The sequence below is a fragment of the Anguilla anguilla genome, chromosome 5 (genome assembly GCF_013347855.1).
Source record: "Anguilla anguilla isolate fAngAng1 chromosome 5, fAngAng1.pri, whole genome shotgun sequence".
Lineage (NCBI taxonomy): Eukaryota > Metazoa > Chordata > Actinopteri > Anguilliformes > Anguillidae > Anguilla > Anguilla anguilla.
Window position 1 is genome coordinate 43,577,490 of NC_049205.1, and position 20,476 is coordinate 43,597,965.

At 39.4% G+C, this 20,476-nt stretch overlaps 1 protein-coding gene across 6 annotated transcripts in view; it reads right to left on the bottom strand.

Annotated features, from left to right (window-relative positions):
* Positions 1–20,476, bottom strand: part of large2 (LARGE xylosyl- and glucuronyltransferase 2) — a 161,441-nt gene that overhangs the window by 91,624 nt on the left and 49,341 nt on the right. Inside the window, exon 1 of one of the 6 annotated variants that reach the window (XM_035419452.1) lies at positions 13,355–13,515. The exons of the other annotated variants lie outside the window; for them this stretch is intronic. The gene's annotated coding sequence lies outside the window, so the exon portion shown is untranslated. Of the gene's footprint in view, positions 1–13,354; positions 13,516–20,476 lie in introns of those variants that run through there. 6 annotated transcript variants of the gene reach the window in all.

A 20,476-nucleotide genomic window follows, 5' to 3' on the forward strand; every position in this document is an offset into this window, starting at 1 on the left:
GATGCATTTCTCTGGATAAGAAAAGCATTACATTCTGTAGGGCCAGCACTGACATTCCAGCAGAAACAACGTGCAAAAAAATTACTTTAATATATATCAACCAAAAGATGTGCATTGCATACACTACAAATAACTGACAACCCTTCACAGGGTGACACTTTAATATCGAGCAAAGACTTCTCACTGTAGAAGCTACAACCATTGTCATGGGAGCATAAGACAGTTTAAGTTTTTTAAATTCAATTTCTCAAATGAATGCAATAATGTTATAATGGCATGCATCATCGACAACCATTCAGATAGGGAATAAAATAAGGTGAAGTGAATAAAGAAAATGTCTGTTTAAAGTCTTTGTTTTGGAGATGGAATCTCAAATATTCCCTGGTCTTATCTGTCTTCTTTCTTGAAAGAGGAAGAGTACTTTCACACAACTGATGCGAGCAAAAGGTGCTCAGAATCCCTGAGCATAAGCACTTACAAACAGCTATGGTGGGTGGTATAATTTATGCTTGCTTTACTCATGGCTTACAGGGAAAGAAATGACAATAAATAACAAGTCTTACTTTTAGGGAGTTTGTTTGCAAGAAATAAGAAGAAAAAAAACTTCACTGTTAAAACTGTGACTAATAATTCATACTACAAGATCATCCCCGTCCTGTGTTATTCAATACAACAGTACCGCAACATTTTTTTTTTTGTTTGGTTTCATTTCCTGTGACTGTTAACATTTCATGACATAATATTCACCTTTTCAAAATAATACATCTTAGAGAATGATCCTCATCTATGTTTATGACTAAATCTGTGAATGTATTACTGGTCATTTTTTAAATGAAGCAGAAGCAGTTTAATGATGTGAGTATAGGAGTACAGAGACCAGTCACACATCATTTGAAGGGTAGATTTATGTTGACAGATGCATCGCTACATATTAATTAAGCATGACCTATTTTTAAATTATGGAGTGCAGTATAATGAGGAGGTAATAAAACTCTCATCGAAAATTGTGAAACAATTTAGAAATCATTACAAAACAAATATACATATGCAATGTTCATATTTGCATGTTTTAAATTATTGTTGGCTTTTCACAATGACATTTACAGGCTTCCCTTTTGTCCTTCTTTCAGAGCAAATAGTTCTGCCTACTTTCAAAGTGGAACTTTTATTACGCATTCATTTCATATCCGTTTATTAACCGTTTCGCTAAATAACACATTTTGCTCAGCTAAAATGTAGTAGATGTGATTCATTTCTTAAATGTTTTCAAACTCTATAAATAGGTTCTATAAATACATTGTGAAAAAAGACTTCATAAAAAAGACAGCTGTATATTTTAACATAAAAGGGTCCACAGCATGGAGGTCCATTGTATGTTGCTTACTTTACTTCATACGCTCCTTTCATATTTCAAAAACACTGAGTTATGTCAAAATAAAAGTCTTCTTTTGAGCCATAATAATGACTTATTGTGAGGATGCACTAATGGTCAGAATGGAACATGTACAGCCATCAAGGCAACAAAAACACAAAGATGGGTAATAGCAATCAGCTTCAGCGGTTCCTTATTTCGTTCAGATTTCAAAGGGTTTTCTGTGGGGGAAAATGGCCGGGGAATGCGCCAGGCCCTTGATGTTAGCGAGAGGAGATGGCACTGGCAGTGGCACAGGGTCCATCTCGGTGGACCTTGCTGATATAAACATAATGAGACAGTTTTGATCTCTGGAGAACAGGGAAGCTGGCGGTCAAGTGGGTGTGTGCATAGCCAGAGCTCTGGCTCTCAGACATTTCAACAAGCACTCTCACGTCAGAAGGCCTGGACAGCACTGCACAGTAGGGAAGATGTTGGGGAACAACAAAGGCACCGACCTGCACAAGCTGTAACATAGGAATCATACTTTAAAGAATTCATGCTACATGTTCAAGATTCCACTTCCGATCGCACGGCAATCAAACAGTTAGGTTCGCACAAACATGAGTGGGAAAAACACTGTTTTCAGGAATCAATGTTGCATGATGTGTGGCAAACTGGGCATGATTGTCTGTACATTCAGCTTGTCAGATAGGCGGAGAGTATAAATTTTGTTCTTTAGAAACTTATGAATAAACCAAGCATATGTGCCTAATTTTGGAAAGTAGCTAGCCAGTATTCTAGCCTAAAAGAAAAAATGTCCATGCTTTAGCGCATCAATATTTAAATGAATATTTAAATGTTCCTCATCACCATGCTAGCTAGCTAATAAACGAATTCACCTTTTTGCCGTTGTATAGATGAATTTTATTTTCAAAAGATATTACACCACTCACAAATTACACCAAAAATGAAGATGTGAGCATATTGTAGCTTTAAATAGCCGGTATCCAGTAAAGTCCTACATTGAACTCATTTTTCTAGTTAAAAGGCATTAACATTATATAATCTTAATGCAGAAGTACATAAATTCCACAGTTCTACTTTCTGTTGCTCTAGGTTTGCATCACCTGGCAAGCCACATGTTCACAGAAAATAAGCAAACTTTAAATCCATAGTTGTAAAATGACAATACAAAGCATCTACATTATGCAGTCAGGACATCTGTCAGGGACAAGTAAGGCCTCAGTTTTGCAATACTAATTCACTGCCTACGTGAATTTTACTTGTTATTTGTTTATGCCTCACTACATGCAGTTTTGCTGCCCTCCATATTGTTATTTCTCTTCTCCTTTGAAATGACCTTGACCTTATAAACAGTCTGTTTCTGTTTCTTCAGTGTTGATTTTGAAGCAATTCTACAAAGTTGGCTGCAGCAGTGTTCATAAAAAAACTGTTTGACTATTTTTTTATTTGTTTGTTTGGTCTTTCATTGTGTTTGTTTTCAATTGTTTTGCATTTGTTGTGCTGTGTCTGTTATTTTTCTTAAAGCAGATAAAATCGGTCCCCTGGTCCAATCAGTGATAACTGCTGATGAAATTGCTGAATTTATCAAATGCACAGATGTAAAGTTTAATGACTAAGGCAGAGATTACAACCTGGGAACACCAGTCTGCTTAATGATTGATTTAAAAACCTATAATAAAAAAAAAATTAGCAAAGGGTCATAGATTTGGTCGGATTTCAGCGTTTAACAAAATTATAGGGCGGGAATCAGTCAAAACTGATGCTACATCTCACCAGGGACATGGCATGCTGCTGCTATGTTATCTAGCATGGTTTAAAAACATACACAATTTCATAGTTCAATACATGCAGTTTATTTAATCAATTTCCATTTTACCTGTGAGCAATGCATTTTGTTAATGACAGACCTGCGCATCCATGAGTGATGCATTGTTTGATGTAGAAATACCGCTGAACAGTTTTGCTTGAATACCTTTGTTCCTCTTTCACTGGTCTCCTATTGTTGCAGTATTATTAGAAAACTGACAATAAATTATATATCAGCGTTATAGTGACATCTGGTCCAAGGTAATTACATCGTATGGTCTGCTTTGCTATACACAAACAGCTAGACCCCTTATTATTTGAAACAAAGAGGCTGTTTGTTCATTTTTATGTGGCACTAGGCAAGGCATTAAAATGTGGGAGTAGTGCTTTAAACAGATGTCCAAGGAACAAACACACACTCATCATGGTATAACATAAAGTTTCCTGAGATCTGGTTTTCAGTTAGCACAGGTGCTAAAATTCTATTCATTTTAAACAACCAATAATTTTAACTGACACAGGCTAGTTTGTGCATTTATCTTCTAGAATTCCTTTACCATCTTTAAACATATCAGAATACAGATTTCCACAAAGTACCTGAAATACTAATACTAGTAATTTCATGGTAAATTCTATTATTATCAGTTGAAATAGATTTTATTCCGAAATGTCAAGCTGGAGACAGCCGAACATGTTCTTTAGACATAAGCTCATCCTTCTCCATGCTAGGCACCAGGCTTTCAGTCTTTATGAACATAAGGCTGATCCTTATTAGCATAAGGCAGAACCTTAAGGTTAATTTTATATTCATTTTACTGAATCTAAGCATACTTGCTCATGTCCTTAACAGAATTTTATTGAATCTAGGGGGCTGTCTGAAATCACTTTCAATCAAGGGATGAAAGTCTTTTCTCATACAGTAGTCAACCTGTTTCACTTTTTCACTAGCACCACAGGGCCAATATGGACAGCTCTGAGGGCCATATGAAGTCAAAGGTGGTACGTCCCACTCATCAATCAAACATTACAAATGAGCTGCTAGCAATTCCCCTTAGAAATGCCAAATGAATGGTCAGCAGTGTAGATAGAAGACACCACCACATGGGTGATCAAAAGGTCAAAGGTTGAAATCTCTGGTGAGGCAATTATTAGTTATACATTAAATGCAGAATCACCAAAAAGCCATAATTTTCCACATGCCTCATTTCTCTTCCCATAATTGTATTGATTGCTAGTATGTCAATACATACCCTTGATGCTCCAAATGCTAATGGTTTTGATCATTAAATATGACCAAAATCAAGGCAGAGAGGTTTTGAGATGTTGCTACTCATACTCATATTATTGCCCCAGGTACCACATGAATTTCACATCGCTCACAGGAAGTCCTCTGTCCAATGAAATACACTATAAAGTAGCATTAGGCTTTTTTGTGTCAACGAAATGTTGCACTAATATGTGATTTTATTCAAGCAAGAATTTAAAGTTATTAGCAATATAAGGCACACAAAGAATATGAACAATATGCCAATATGTGACAATGGACAAATCAGTCTAAGAACTAACTCAGTTACACAGATCTGCTCCATACCCTGCAAATTCTGAATTCAAAGCATAAACTGCAATTATATGTCTTCATGATCACAAAAATGCCCAATGATCACTTTGACCCAATGATCACTTTGCTTACAATGTGAATTTTCTCAAATATCTCAGAATCCAGAAATGACATGACTAAATGAAAAGAGAAAAAAGTGGCAGTGTTGGCAATGGTTTCCTTGAAGTTTATCCAGATCCATACATGATGCAAACACACTTTTATATCATATCAATACATCTCCCATTGCACTAAAAGAATGGCCCGTTGACATTAAACGCATTGCAAAACTGCCTCCATATATCAAGAGAGTAAAGGATACTGCACTTGCCAATTAAGAAAACCACAATACCAGAAACAGTAACAGATGAAGAAATGACAGTACAAAATTGCAGACCTTTGTGCTCAGAAAATTACAGCAATTGCTCAACATCGATCAAAGTCTCAATGCACAGCAGAACTCTTCAATAATTAAATTACAATAGACTAAACAGTTTTGGCCGCTGCACTCAAAATTTGAGGGAGGTTATTAAACAGCAAATAAATGTATGAAACAGTTCCAGAAAGAGAAACAGTTATGCTTTTACCAGGAATTACGTCCAGCATAAATTTTTTATCGGTGTCAAGATGATTTAAATCGCTTTCCATTGATCTGTCTGTCCATGATGAGAGTGTTTGCCATCACCCATTTTTTGTAAGCGAGCAGCAGTTAATTTGCAGTTTTACAGCACACCTCCCATGTATCAGAAAGTGGCAGCAAACACTTCATTTGGGAATAATGCGTCTCACTCCTTTTAGACAAGAACATATTTAAACCTGCTAGAAGATAATTGCAGTTACTATTTCTGACTTTAATTTCACTAACCTATTTCGCACAGGTGGAGAGGTGCAACTTCACCGTGACAGGAAGGTAGCTGCGGTGTCAGCATGCAACATTAAAAGTCCATGTATAACAATTTTATTGCGCTTTCCACGCACTCTCTGCAAGGCAGTTGCCAGAGATTAAGATGGGTTCTTAATGCCTCGATGTGGCCGCAAAAACAAAATGGCCCACAATAAATGTAATGATTATGACAGGCCCATGATAGATTATTTCATTATGCTATAGAAGAGGAATTAACCATGCAGCAGTGGGCACAGGGGTCTCATTCAGTATTCACATTCTGGGAGCTGGCGCTTGTGGATCCCAGACTGGAGGAAAATTGTCATGGGTAATATTTTACACCCTTCCTTTGAAGAGTAATGCATACTTAGTGCTGCTCACTCTCTCTAGAACCTGCTGAGACATTACTCAAGCTGACTTTTAATTACTACAGATAACTACTGGAGCCATTGCCATTACACTGCAAGAAGGCCCTGGAAATTGTTGGTATTGTTTTGTCCCTCTTCCATGAATAAACAAAAGAAAACGGCATTTTCTATTTTAAACTTGGGCCACTGGATAAGTCTCTTTCATGTTATTATGCAACAATGGAAACTATATGTCGATTAATGCTGACTTGATAATGTGAAATCTCATGAGAAAAAACAATGGCATTGTAATTAATTATGATTTTTTAAAATAATTATTTAACTGTGTACTGACTGTAAGTTTTACTTTTAGGTTTAATTTATGGTTTCATTTCAGTTCCACTGAACTAGCTTTATTGCATAAGGCTGTTCCTTGATGATAATTTTTTTGTATGCAATAATACCTGATGCGGTAACAAAACTCCAAGTTTCAGAGCCCGCACGAAATGCTTCCAGAAAAAAACATCACTCTTATCTTGGGTGTTGACACGACAGCCAATGAGAAGCATGGTCATGCAGTTTCCAAGTGGTCAACAAAAATACATCACATCATCCCATGGATGCATGCCCTTGCTAATTATTGGCTGTCATATTAACACCCAATAGGTACAGTTCATAAATCAGGTATGATTATAGAAATAAAGATGAACAGAAAGAAAGGATGCTGAATGACTGAGATAAGTGCTATTGCGCTAAAGAAATATGCAATAATTATCACATTTATCAACCTGCCTTGATTGAACACATAATTACAAGATCATTGTAATTTGAATGATAAAAAGCATCACTGATCTGCTTTTTAACTATTGCTAGCAAGCCAAAATTGACTGAACTAAAAGGAAGGAAGCATGATTTTAAAAAGTTGCTGAATGGTCAAGATGACAACAGCTAGAAAACATTTTGAGAGATCCTTGGGTTAGTCTTGTTAGCATAGGATTATAAGGATATGGATTTATTAGCATAAATATAGGAAGGGCTTTTATCTACTAAAGTGTGACCATAAAATATGTTGAGGGGCATTGATAAACCGATCAGTTCCGGTTCACAGGATATGTCTATTACTTCCCAATGTTTGTGAGACCTCCAGGACCATGCACAGCAGCAGCACTGCCCTACGGCATGCACTGCTGAGGATGATTGGAAATCACCCTGAGTTTTGCTCTCATTGCTATCATCAGGCCTGGTTATGAAGGCAAAGCCTGCTGTTTTTTGGGAAAAAACATGGGCATAAACACAACATTGGATGGCTCTCCAATAAAAGCTAAAAAAAATAAACAAAACCTAATGCAAGCCTGTTTGTTTGTTTTCTGTTCTGTTTTGTCATGGCCAGGACAATGGCATAGAATTGCAGCTGTACATTATTACACAATAAATCACGTTTGATTACAATCATGCTTAGTGTCTTGGTGAGTTTCAAGATGTATACTTGTTTTAGAGCAAATTGTTGCTTCTGGGTTAGTTCACACTCATGAAGGCCTTGTCTTCAATGCTCCATGTAACATTAGCAACAAGAGAGTATCAATGTCCTACAATGGTCAGTTGTGGAACCTACAACAAAAGGAAGACTTTTCATACGTATGGCTGCACAAGCACTTCACGGGTAGAACATTGCAAAAGTTTCCTCCTAAAACAAAAACAAGATCTGTATCTGCAGAGGGACAGGATTTGAATGTTAATTTTCACTCTCTGAGTCACAGACTTAGATAATTTTAGTCGATCCTGTGTGATGCAGGACCGGTCACAAAGTCAAATGGTACGTCCCTGCCAGCCGCTGAGGACAAATGCAGATTTGCCTTCTACCCAATCACATGCTCATCGGCCTCGTCCTTTATTAGAGCTGTCACTCTAAAACGTTCAGAGGCATTCTGGAGATTGCAGCATTCAAAATATGCGCACATCCAAAACGAGAAGCACGTGTGCATGACAACAGTGTGGCAGGTGCGGTCATACAACAGGACAGCGGCATTCAAAATCCTCACCCGTCAGTCACTTGCAACCCAGTCAGAGGCTCCTGCCACCCGTTTGACTGGGCGATCAGGCACAAGACCAGTGAGAGAGTGGTAACGTCATTCACAAGGCTCTCGCCATCCTCCACGTCTTACAGCTCACAAAATGGAAGGAGGAGTCATGCCCTCTGGGCAGACGGTTGTAAACAGCATAGAGGACATTTACATACAATTGTTTTCTCTTTTTTCCCCAGTAGGCGAAGAAGTATGGCAAGGGTCAGGGGGTTGCCCTGTCTTACTGACAGGGCAACACCCTGTGAGATGTAGAGGGAGGGACGGAGGGAGGATCTCCAGAAGCAAAAGGCTGACAGCCCGTTAATACAAGTTCAGCGACGGAGAGGGACCTGCTGACAGCCCGGTCTTGACAGGGATTGATGTTCAGATGAGCAGAATCGCTCCATCTCGAACAACAAAGGGGCCTGATTTCACAGAGTTGTCAATCGCGGATGGTACCGGGGCTCCGCTCTCAGTCTCACGCACTAATTCACTCCTCCTCTGTCCCAGCTGTCACGGCCAGGCTAATCTCCAGAGATGGGGATGCCCGTCTGAAATTCTGACAGTCCCGCGGCCCCCTGGGATTCCGCCTGAGAGTTCAGGTATGAAGAGCATTCCGAGCCGCGCTCTCTCTGACTGGCAGGGATGTCCGCGAACGGAGTGCAGTCAAAAACATAATCAGCACTTGACCTTTGAAAAATGCGCAGAGCTGCTGGGGCCATGTTCATGTGAAAATCTGTAAGTGCCTTAGGATTAGGGAAGTTAACGCCAAGGTGTGAATTCTCAAAGTGGCTGGCCGCATGCACAAGAGCAGATCGGCGCTTCTTTTCAAAGTGACAGAGGATGCTGCAATTCTACAAATGAAATGAACCCATTCCACATAAAAAAATCAAGGGGCGTAAGAATTTGTTTTCAAATAGACTCATCAAACTGTAATATGGTATGTATTATTGAGGAAATAGCTTTCTCTGCCATCTTTTCACCTGTTTCTTTCAGGCAATAAGAAAAATATTATTAAGCTAAAATTGTCTATAAGATAAACAATTCAATATATTTTGAAGAAGGGCAGCAAGCTTCTCAAAACAGTTGGTTGCTTTTCACTGAACAGAACGATCATTAAAAAAAAAAAATGTGACCGTGTTTTCGTTCCGTAACAGGCATGAAAACATGCAGGGGACCCCATAGTGGGGTGGCGGGGGGTACGCGGTGTGAAAGCCAGGCTTGTCTGCACGCCGCATTTGATTCAAATATCAGCGACTTGTGTTTCCGTGCAGATAAGCAGGGATTTCACAGCAGGCCAGGCTTTCTGCAGCCCCCACTCTCGTTCCTGAGAGACGGTGATCCCGCCGGCGTGGCGCGGGTTCTTCCGCGAGCGCGCGGAACTCGCGTCGATCGCCGCACGCCAAATCCACGGTCGCTCGGCGACATTTCTTATTTCAAGCCCCCCGTTCGTCGATGGGCTTGCCCCCACTCCACGCTCCGGCGTGGCGTTAGATCGCCTGCCTTGACGGGGAAGCTTTTTGCTCGTGCCGCGAAGCCCGCTCAGCAGCGACGCCATTGCCTCGGTAAAGCTGGGTCCCCTGTCATAAATCACCCAGCGCAGATCACAAGTTCAGCATTCCCAGAGGCCTCGCCGGAGCAGCGCGTCCAAGCGGAGGCCCTTATTTGTTTGGGTCCTTGATTATTATTCAGAGGGCTTGATTCATGGTACTCACGCTCAGTTTGGATAGAGGCTGACATCATCACACCGTCTCCCGTTACCCTTTCCCCACATTCATAAGCATTGCTTTCCTGTGTACTTAAGATATTAAAGTGTTATTAATAATAACATCAAATCAAGCTATTGTCTTCTAATTTGCATATGATTACTGTAAAAATGCCACCTGCTCATTTCAATCGATAGGCAAGTTGAAAGTAACAGCATTTCTAATAATCTTGGTGCAGTACTATTTTTCATTCTAACAGGACTATGTTAGGAACAGTAGTCTTGCCAAAGGATTATTAATGTCCGGTTATGTTGTACTCTGCACTTATTTGTAAAGCTGCAATTGTATCATGATGTTGTGACTTCCAGAGTACAAAGGCAGGACAAAGAAGTATTGGAGTAATATTAAATCCCCATTAGTATACCTACTAATGAGGACATACAAAGGTCATTTATAAAGTCATTTAATTTAGCCTGAATGCTGCATTTTGATTGGGTATGCTCACTTACAGTTTACACTGAACTGCAGTGCAATGGTAGCTCAGAACAGGTAATCGGGTCCGACTTTACTTCAACATATCAGCTGCTGACACTTGTGTGAAGTTTAAATGCCTTGAGGAGCTTTAAAAAAAACTTTTTTGAGCACACAATGTCTAAAACAGTGTCAGAAAGGCCAGTGTGTATCCACGTTTTTTCCACCATTACCCTGACCCAATTAGCTAATTAGTTTTGTACACCACACTGTTTCATTCATAAATTAGCCCACAGTAAATTGTTCATACAGGGACACAGGCACAGTATTCAGCGGCCATTCAAGTAATTTAGCTTAAATAGCTTATCACCTAAATGACTGGATTAATTAAATAATTAAGAGCAGCACTTGGCATGAACTCCAGAGACAGACACAGCCCTCCTTGCCCAGCCCTTGATATAAAATAGTGAGGAGAAGCCTTTTTTGTTTCCAAACCTGTAGCTCCTACAGTACATAGTTTACAACTCAAGTAGGTGTCCTACAATATCAATATATACTGCAATTTCTCACATATTGTGTTATAAACTTTTAGTGTCAAGATAATTTTATTATTATTTTTTTTAAATGTAGCATTTCCCCACAATAAACCATGCTGTATTCAATTGCCCACATATCCAGGTGTAAGTGGGTCTTAGACATGCTAAGACATCAGGGCTACTGGTGAAAATCACACCAGGACAGCAGAGAGCCTGTCCTGGGCAGCAAAATTAGCTTCCACTACCTGACTCCAGTCAAGAGCAAAGGAAGAATAAAGTATTGACTTTGACTTGATTCGATCACTCTCCTATGTCCTGCTGACATTTATCCCCAGGACACCACCACATGCTTATCGAAGCCAAAAATAAGTATAGCTGTAAAATTCTGTCAATGACTCACTGGCTTCAACAAGTCATTGTGTTTTTCTTTTTGGAGAGACGCATCTTTTTTTTAATCCAAAGTTCAAACAAGTAAATGGCAGCTAATTGTAGCTTCAACCATTATGGGATGTGCTGCAGCGGATCTCAGTTTAAAATAATGGCAGTCATGTGGTCCCTGTTTACATATTCTAAACATAGCCTCCAAAGCATAATTCAGAAAAGAGTGATAAATGTGTTGGCTAGTCTGCCAATCACACCACACAGTGTGAATTTTCCTACGGCCTTATTTTAACAGTCAAGGCGTGATTGTCAAATGCTAGCCTTAACACAAGGCGTTGGCAGATTGACACATGACCAGTTCAATTTCAGTAACTTCTTGACACCAGGCAATAGCCCAACTATGTGGCAACCGCAAAAGAGGCTGGTTCAACTGGAATAAATTAACAGTGGGCATGATGGAGATCACTGCCAATCAGATCACCCCATTTCTTTCCATTTAAAGACAATGTGTTAGCATCACAGCCAACTGCTAATTTACTCATGGCCAAAGAGCAAGCTCATTATGAAAGGCTCCGATACAAGCCTCTCAATTAGCCATTGCTTGTGATATCAAAACAAAACGGATCTTAAGTTTTAATTTTCATATTTATTTTTCATTTATATCTCCATGCTTGTTTGTTTCTTTGCTGTTTATTATTGTTTAATATCACCATTTAAAATAAACAAAGATTATCACCACTTAAACAAAGCTTCATTAATTTTAGACATGCACATATATAGAATCAATTCAGGTTAAGCACCTTGCTCAAGGGTTCAACAGCAGTGTCCCACCTGGGAGTTGAACCTAAGCCCATTTTCCTAACCATCACACATGACTGCTATGTCGCGTTGAATTCAGCAGGCCACAAAGAACGCATTCACTTTCTGAGGGCTACATGTCGATGTACCACCTGACCAGTCCAAACATCTGAAACACATTTTTAACATTCCAAAGGTTTGCGCAATCATTGACCTAGCCCTACCTAATGCACGAAATAAAAGAAAGTAGTCACCGTGTTCTGGACTCAGTGTACTGTGTTGAGTAGCCACGGTTTTTACGGATGGCCACTGTTCCCTAACAACTACTGTAAATGTACTGCCTATAAATGTGTTCCCTGTTACACCGCCGCCATTTGACTGCAGTGACACTTAAAAAATGAACATGTGCGACTACATGCATTTAGCAAACACATGTCTTACACTATTTAATGGGTGTAGAGTCGGTCTCCCATGTTCCTTGTGACTCTCATTCAAGAACCTTACACTGATTAACTCCATAGTGGTACAGTGCCTAAATAGCTGACCTTACACTGCATAACTGAACACAGCTTGCATATCAAATTAAATGGAATAAACAAAAATCTTGCATCTATGTTATGTATTCATGCATTCATATTTGTAAAGCATTCATAAAACCACCAAAAGAGTTTAACATGGCAGGGTTTGAGTATAAAACTTATCTGGGTTGAACACAAACGCATTATTGAGTACTAAACTTGCACAATGCTGAAAGTTGCTACTGATACGTGTTCTATTGCAGCACCCTACCCATGTTGATTCAAAAGGGTTTACTGCACACCGCAAAACTATAAAATCTAGTGCATTCCACAAATATTCTGCTCGTGGGAGATGAAACTAGCAGTTCCACATGTGCCCAGTTGCGTTTGTGCTTATGTTCCCTGGATTCAATCTACATTAGCCCTAAGCATTGACTCTCAGATTCAAATATTACATTTTCAATCCAAATACCTTTTTGTGAATGTTTGAGAAGGAAAAAAAACAAAAGATTCATTTTAAATGTGATTCAAAACTTGGGACCATGGTGCCGAGAGGTCAGACCATGGTCTTTCACACGCCCACAGTAAAGGAAGTTTGCCTCCCACAGCCAATGCACAATGTGACCACCCTATTCAATACAAGATCTGGAAAGTATGAACACATTTGTTCTTCTCAACAAAGCGATTATTCACAAGTCATTTACTTTCTGGCAGTGACAGAGGACGCAACTAAAATTTCCCTAAACAATAATTTTACCATGTAATTATTATTTAACAAATGTGCGCCAAAAGCATAAAGTACTGTACTGGAACTGAAATTAATAATACTACAGGAGACAAATTAGAGAAAATGAAAAATAAAACACCACTTACTTCAGACTTCAAAATCCCAGCACATGATTGCTACTCCGGTAGCATGCTTTGCAGTCTGTCACTTTAAAATACTGCGCAGTTATTAAAGTATGTGCACCTGCTCCTGACTGCTCTAAGGACTACATCAAAAATCCACAAGTTATGGGTCTTCACTTGTAACTCTGATATATTCACAGTTCTGCTCTGTCCTCTTCTAAGACTTCTAAGCCTTTACGGGAATCATCAAAACTATTTACAGATTATGATGCAGGGCCCTGTCACCCAAGCTTTGTAGCAATGGCTAGAAATAGCATCTACTGGATGCAGCCAGAATTAGCTTTCTGCAGCCCTAGGACACAAAGGCAGTATTAAGGGGTTACTTGTTTGTGAGGGCTAATGCCTGATGAATGAGTAATCCATTAACTTCAGTTTGGATTTAATGAGTGCTGTTACTGATCATTAAGATTTTGTTTAATTTTTCTTAGAAATGCATAAAAAAGCCTCAGCGAGGAACTCACATGTTTCTCAACTTGGAGAACAAACTCCCTGACCTCACTAAGACACCAGACTCAGAGACATTGACACCAGACCTGGCCAACAGGTTTGAATGTAGGACGGACTTCCTGTCCCTCCAGACCCAACCAGCACTGACTGATGAAAAGGATGCACGATAATTTGAATTTAATTGCTTCAACACCTGCAGTTTATTTAATCAATGTTTTACACAATTACAGTAATACAGTAACTACTGTCATTATGGTTTTTTTTCAGTGATTAGTCTAAACACTGGGGGTGCTGCTCAAGCTGTTAACTTGGCAGCAAAACCTGAGGCTTTTGATGATGCCTTATCATTTTAGCATTAATAGAACACGTTAAATGATATAAGAGTATTATTGTTATCTTTGGTTCAAGGCCATTACAGTGTTTGCTGTGCTTTAATAATGTACACAGATTAAGTCAGTATCCAATATTTGATGAAACAAAGATGTGGAATCATATGCTGTTATGCACTGTATCCAATCGGGCTATCTTCAGGCATCAAACGTGCTGTACTGCTAACCATTTTAACTTAGAGTCAGCTGCAGTCAAGATGTTTATTTCTTTTTTAAAAACCATGTCAGACAAAGGACACCATCCCAGCTGCAGACTAGCTGGACTCTCATGGCTGTCTACATCAATGAGCCAAAGTGACTGCATGTATAACCCCCAATCATTAAAGTCTTGACAACAAAAGAATATCATTGTGTTTCAGCATAACATATGATCATTCTCTAATCTATATAATTTGCTTTTGTAAATATATGCTGTGTGTTAAAACTGTTTAATCTGTTTATTCTAATAAGGGCATACTGAAATTGAAATTCACTTGAAATGAGAGATCGCCAAACAGACAGCATTTTTCTCACTCCTGACAACTGATAGCCTCTGGGTGCCAGTTGTTCCTGGAAACTAAAGCGGTGTAACTCAAGGAACCCTGGGCAGTGTGAACCTGACCTCTCAGCCAGGACTACTTACATTACAGACAGCTAGTCATGTTCCCTGGGTTCAACTGAGCAATGTTAATGGCTAGAGAACCAAGCTTGTGTATGTAGCAACTTCCATTTAAAAAAAGAAAAAAGAAAAATAATAAAGTTTCAACTCTGTACTGTCATGGTTTGCTGCTGATCTAACTTTCCCCAAATGATATAAACATTAACAAATTCCAAAGCAGTAACATGCTTGATGCGGACATGTGGCTCAAAATTCCTTGTGTCTGCCCTGTACTGTACATCAGTTAGCAAATTACCTGACATTTGAGATTTTGAGTCTGAGCATGACTGTTGTTTCTAAATGTGGTCCTAAAGTTCAGACTTATGGTCCCTGTTTCCTTACATGCCCCTTTATATCCACAGCTCTGCCTTGTTGCTAGGCAAACTAGCAACAAGACAGACCGAGTTCTACCAGACCGAGTATACACTATGTACCCTAGTGCGACAACCCATACACCGGCCACAAAAATATGTGAACTGTGTGATTCTGGCAAGGAAGCCAGAACAGCATGGTACTCACTGCTGAACCAGTGAATTTTGGTCTGAAAAGTGTGCATTAGGACATTCTCAGAGATTAGAATGGGGGAGAGGTAACATGAGAGAGCACCAGGGAAACCGAGAGGATCCAAAGAACAAGAAACTCTTGAGATTTTATCATCAAAATTCATAAGCTCGTGGGAGAACAAGGTGCATTTTGTTACGTCTGCACCCAAGGCTTGGAATGGTTGTTTCAGAGGAGTTATTCTCTTTTTCCTATGGGCAGAGAAAGTGAATTTGTGTGGTGTAAAGAAGTACAGCCTGGTCTTGCTTTTCCTAAATTCAGGGTATGAAGGTGTTTTCTATAGCAAAATGTCAGTTTCAGTACTACGGGACTATTTGGAAAACTGTGCTGGCTCAACCCTCACCTGCTTGTGTTTCACGCTGTGAAACTGCAGTGGTTAGTCCTGGAACCAAGGTTTCTGGGATTTTTATGGCCTCTGAAAAAAATAGCTCTCACTCATCACCCCATAATAATGAGAAAGCTGCAGCATGGCTGTGTGGTACAGAACATCCTTGCAGCACTACTATTTTCAAAATCATATGACTGTGTTTTTTTATACTGCAGCTTCAGCTACCAGGTAATATCTTGTTTCCAGTCAACCATCTGCAACCCTTTTGAGGTTTCATGATGAAAATCCCAAGATTAATAAAAATATACTTTCCAAATTAAATTAGTTTACATGGTTAAGCAGACTCCAAGGATTCTGAGCACACTGTGGTCAACATTCAAAATGATTCAACAGGTTGATATAATTCAATTATAAACATATATCCTAAAGCAAAGAGGAACTTTCAGGAGTGAAAACTAAAATAACATGGCCTGAGTCCTATGGGAAAATAGCTGCCAGTCCCTATCTGCATTCCAAGCATGTGATACCACAGCACAGCTGGTTGGATTACCCGTCAGCCAGATAGGGAAAAAAATGTATCGTGGGGCCAATGACTGGTTATGCATTCCTAGTTAATTGGAGACCAGTGTGTCTCCATAACAGGATCTCAATGACACGGGAAGTTTATATATACACTAAACAAATAGCCCTCTCCCACATCTAAGTGCTGAAACTTTCGTGCGGCTTGCTATAACTGCATACAGTAATATCCTCAACCACTTCAAATGAACATAAAATGATGACTACGTCATTTCATCTTCAAAGCTCATCAGTCAATAGTGACTGGTCTATCAGTACAATTAATGCAACATCCTTAAATTGTATCATACATATGGCAAGCAAATCCAGTAGCATGAATGTACTCCTTCAGGGCAGAACATTTTCAAAAATGTTTTAAGTGTAACAATGGTAAATGGACTGCATTTATATAGCGCTTTTATCCAAAGCGCTTTACAATTGATGCCTCACATTCACCAGAGCAATTAGGGATTAGGTGTCTTGCTCAGGGACACTTCAACATGCCCAGGGCGGGGGATCAAACCGGCAACCCTCTGACTGCCAGACAACCGCTCTTACCTCCTGAGCTACGTCGCCCCCTAACAAATTATTTTTATTCTGGAACAACCAAAACTATATAAGCTGGTGTTTAACATAATATAATTTGTCCCACACAACTTTGTATCTAAACAAAAATATACATATGACAGAATGGTCAGCCAAATTTATTAAAATTCTGATCTATTTTTCTGCGCTATACTGTACCACATTTGGAAGGTTTATTGATCAGGTACCATGATCAGGTGTCAACATTATGAAGAACTGCAATGTCTTTGATCTGAATTGCATGCAAAGCAATAATGATCAATATTTTTAATCAAAAGAGAACAGCTAATTACAGAGTTTGTACTCCTTATTGAATTTTCTCTCCACATGTATTTGGCAGTTGCAGGTGATCAAATGCACAGCAGCAGGGAGAGACTGCAAAGGCTTTAAATAGTATATTTTAGTCACAGCATTCTCCACAATCATACTGTTTATGTAATTATTTCTAATTTGTTCTAATTGGTTAGAGATTAAATACATTTGTTTCATGAAATGCATTAGCCACTCCACATGCAGAACTGTGAATGAACAATGCTGTTTTCCATTTTTTGCTTCATCCCTTCACTACAAAGAGGGTCAGTTTAGCATCTAGTAAGTTATGTGACACAAAAGCTTATTTATAATTATTCCTTTCGACCATTTTTTCCCAACTATGTATAATTATACACGCACACACATCCGCACACGCACACACGTGCACGCACACACACACACACACATACAAACACACTCACGCACACATGCACGGGCACACACACATGCACACGCACACACATAAACACACACACACACACACACACACCTGATCTGCATGTTTACAAAAAGCACATTCACAAATCCAGAGCTCACATTAACACACTGTTCTGGAGCTCTCAGCCAATTAACAGGAAGATCTTCAGATGGAAGATTTGAGTACTCTCTGTGTCCATTATTGCCCGCTCCTGGGCATGCTGTCAACTTTTCACTCAACGGTTTCAGCAGTCCCTGACGCACAGGCAGTCAACAAGGTCCCCAGGAGAGAGACAGCTGTTGGTCTAATGCCAACAGTCCCCCCCCCACCACCACACCACAAAAAATAAGATAAAAATAAAAAACAGCATTTCGCTGTAAAAATGTCAGAGTTGTTGTAGTCACTCAAAGCATGACAGGCTTCTGGCAATTCAGAAGCCAGCAGAGGACACAGTCTGTGATGAGCAATAATTTCGTTGGTATCATAACGTATCACTGTAACGCAGTGTGACAGCATGGAGGCTCCATTGGGTGTTTTTTCCCCCCCTCCAGTCGAGGAGAGGAGGGCAGAGTAGGATGGATGGCTTTATTTGACTCAATGCCCTGACAGACACTAGTGCACTCAGGGAATCAGGCAAAACAGCTGCATAACTTCCTACCAAGCATATTGCAAAGCAGGCTCTCTAGTGCCTGCAGTTAAATACATAGTTTCTAGACTGCAGCACATGAGAGGGATGCTGTGCTTTGATATCAGGTTATAGATTCAGGATCCTGCAATACCGCATTGTAACATTGAAAGTGGGCTGTGCTCTGTTGTCTAAACTCCAACCTGTGTCTGTTTCCCTCTCTCCCCTCTCCTCACACATGAAAGGAAACTTGTTAGGCAATTAAAGGCACACTAAGGCCTATTTTATCAGCTTATTACAAAATAAGACATTCGTAATATTAAATTAACATCCTAATAGGCACATAAGCTATGGTTTTTGAGGCTTCTCAGTTTCATTTATTTTTCCCCTATTTTTCCGAACTCTGAGCACCATAAGTGGCCTTCTCTCATGGTATTGGTATTATTAGTCTCAAAAAGGAGATCTCCTTTTTAACTAAAATATTTTGTCAGACTGGCGATGGACCAGTTCCTACCAAAGAATTACCCGACCTCCTCAGGCTGTCAGTATTTATAACTCTTTCCACACAGACAACCTTACCCAGAAATGCTTTGAAACTTTACCATTTAGGGGCCATGTGTGAATCCAGAGCCAGATTCTGAATTCTGGAAATCTTGCTCCAGCATTTTGCAGGCTCAAGACCTGGTCACATTTACAGAACATAGGTTCTTTATTTCACAAAGACATCCAACCTGCTATGCAATGTTTTCTACTACTGCAAATAAATGGCAAATTTACTACCTTACTAACTGGGTATACAGCACACACTGTCACCTTCACAAATCCATGGCATAATTATACAAGTTTCTAAAGTTCCTGTAGCTACTTAACACTAATTTTAGCTTCTCTGCCTAGTAAGTCAAAGTCAACAGAATCATACCTCATCAGGACTGTATGTCTTGGCTATTCTCTTGACCTACTTCCACAATTCTTTCTGAATATTTTACAGCTGCTTGTTCAGGCAACTGCTGATACCACCGTACGTGAATGCTATTAACCCCTCAAACTAAACTAAATGGACAGACATTGCTTGTGTCAACAAGAAAAGCCACTTATATTGCTGGAGAAGTCAATACGGCAATGTTCTGTGTTCCATGTGTGAAAGCGGATAGCATGTCTACCATGGGGAAGTTCACAATAGAGTTGAATAGAGCTGACTTTGAAGTTGGAGACATTTAGAGAAAAAAGTCTTTTATTCTTTTGTTTTGTGGTGGTTCCTGTGTTGTGGTATTCCATCTTTGCGTTTTTTTCTTTTCTTCCTATTAAGCTGAACCTGGAAGATACTGAGAGTACTACGAAAATAAGGTCAATCAAGCTTAAAGTAAGCTACTGTACCAAAATGTTGCAGGACTGCCACAGTAGAATAATAAAGTAAATTCAATGATGTTGATGTAAAACGGAAAAAAAAAAAAAATTTCAAAGCGTTGACAGCATATTACAGACACTTAGCAAACACTCTTATCCAGAGCGACTGACACAACCATTACACAGCATTTACTGTATATTGCATCCTTAATGTAATAATCTCAAAGATTTTCATTAAAATAAATGTCTGTTAAGTCACTATCTATCGCCGAATTAGGTAACACAATGGTGATTGAGCCTATTATTATATTAATTTATATTATTATTATTATAATAATTTATGATTAAAGAACTGGGTGTCTGTGGCGACATTCCCGGGAAAAAATCACAAGCGGCGCATAGTTAGTGACGCGTTTTCCATCACCCATCAGTGGTTGGTCCGCCAGAGAGGGTAGGCAGAGCTAACACAACAGGCTCGCTCTTTAACTCACTTGTGTGTGAGCGGCGTACTGTTTTTTCCGGTGTCTTCTAGTGTTACAATAACAGAAAAAGGGCGGGGGGGGGGGTTATGGAACCGTAAAAAGTCTTTGTGTAACATCAGAGGTCATATTATTTGTTGATGTAGATTTCGTATTACATTTGATGACAATGTAACGTTACTAAATTTCATAGCTATTTGCACAGCTAACACTAGCTACCGGACCATGTCAAGAAAGGCAACATTAGTTTAGACAATGTTGCGCACAGTATCCATCTCTCATATCAGGTAACGTTGCGTTAGCTAGCTAGCTAATGTAATTAACACAATCTAATGTCAGCTAACAATTAGAAAAAACGCTAGCTAACGCTACCGACCGGTCCCGACCTCACAAACCATCTCTC